Below are 1,941 nucleotides of genomic sequence, written 5' to 3'. Positions count from 1 at the left end.
AAGAAACTGAGGCACAGTGAAGTTAAGTGACTTGCCAAAGCTCACCCAGCAGGCAAGTGGCAGAGCTGAGAAGATTACCCAGGGACTCTTTGCCTTTGAACCAGTGGGGAGTTCCCAGTGGCTCTTACCACCATATATCCTTTGGGTACGTTTGCCTGAATCTATGGTGAACCATGTTACCATTTTGGTTTGGGTAGGTCTTTATCATTCTCCCAAGAGAGAAAGGAGAAACAAGGAAGTAGAAGGAAGCAGTCTCTTGCTGCTTATGACTTCCTCCCTTTCTCTGGGCCAACTTCCCTAGAAGGGCTTTGAGCTAGACTTGGCCCCAACTGGTTCAGTAAGTGTCTCTTCTTTGCTGCCAGTGTTAGCCTACAATGGAGAGACTTTTCACTTAACAGTAATAATAATAATAATAACAATAATGGTATTCATTAAGTGCTTACTATGTGCCAGGCACTGTACTAAGAACTGGGGGGGATAGGAGAAGTAGTTTTGCTTAGTGGAAAGAGCACGGGCTTAGGAGTCAGAGAACGTGGGCTCTAATCCCAGCTCTGCCACTCGTCTGCACTGTGACCTTGAACAAACCACTTAAATTATCTGTGCTTCAGTTACCTCATCTGTAAAATGGGGATTAAAATTGTGAGCCTCACGTGGGACAACCAGATTACCCTGTATCTGCCCCAGCACTTAGAACAGTGCTTAACACATAGTAAGTGCTTAACAAATACTATAATAATAATAACAAGCAAATTGGGTTGGACACAGGCCCCCTCCCATGTGGTGCTCATAATCCCAATCCCCAGATTATAGATGAGTTAACAGGCCCAGAGAAGTGAAATGACTTGTCCAGAGTCACACAGCAGACAAGTGGCAGAGCTGGGATTAGGGCCCATGCCCTATCCACTAGACCATGCTGCTTCTCACTTGAGATGAGGCATAAAACTAAGTCCCAACCACTTCAAATCTTAGTTGTCTTTCAGAAAAAGCAACCGAGACGATGCCAGACTCTTAGTCTAAGTCGTTGCATTCTGCCTTTTTACTCACTCCTGTGGTTTCACTGGGGCGTTTCCCTCTGTTTCCTGGTTTCTTCAAGCTGTTCAACAGCTGCCGTGTTTCACTCCAGAGGTAGTTACACTCCACCAGCTCAGGATTAAATGATCCTGGTGTAGAGTTGCAGCGGCCATTGCTAACAATGGTGGCCCCCATTGCGAGCTGCCCAGATGCAGAGTGTGGGATCAGTGGAAGCTTGTCATCATCACTTCATCATAAATCATGGAAATCTTGCTCTATGATCACATTGCATCATGCTGGTTTTTCCAGCAAGGTATTTTTTGATTCCCACCAGCCTGTTTCTACTTTTCAACATTTCTGCTGCTGCCCTCTCGGATCTGCTCTTTAGTGCCTGGGTTGCCTCTTCTTTTCCCTCTCTCCTCCGGCTGTACAGGATTCATTAGAATTTATAACATGAGTACAATGTGAGTTCCGTAAATATTTTTTTTTCCGGTGTGGGAGGCTTTTGAGCTTTCAATATTGAGTTCTCTCTCTTTGCCTGGTGATTATTTCCCTTGTGGATATGAGGCATGCTTTTAATTCAAGTTAGAAAAATGTGGAATAAACTCATCTTCTCATTCTTAGTGTTCACCTGGCTGACCAGAGGATATTTTGGGGGTATTTAACTGGCAGCCATGCCCCCCCCCCCACATAAAAAAAAATCCCTGGCACGAATTACCATTCATGGTGGGTGAGTGTTCGAAAACAGAGATTTAATAAAGGAAAAGGTATTCAGGTGTAGGAGGAAGGCAATGGAGTTAGCAGGCAGACAGGGAAAGTGTCTACCAACTCTGTTATATTGTGCTCTCCTAAGATCTTAGTAGAGTGCACTGCACAAAGTAAGCATTCAATAAATACCATTGATTGATCTAGAAGTCAAGGAATCAGACA

Source organism: Tachyglossus aculeatus, chromosome 22, assembly GCF_015852505.1.
Source record: "Tachyglossus aculeatus isolate mTacAcu1 chromosome 22, mTacAcu1.pri, whole genome shotgun sequence".
Taxonomy (NCBI): Eukaryota; Metazoa; Chordata; class Mammalia; order Monotremata; family Tachyglossidae; genus Tachyglossus; species Tachyglossus aculeatus.
Note: the sequence above shows the minus strand (reverse complement) of the source record.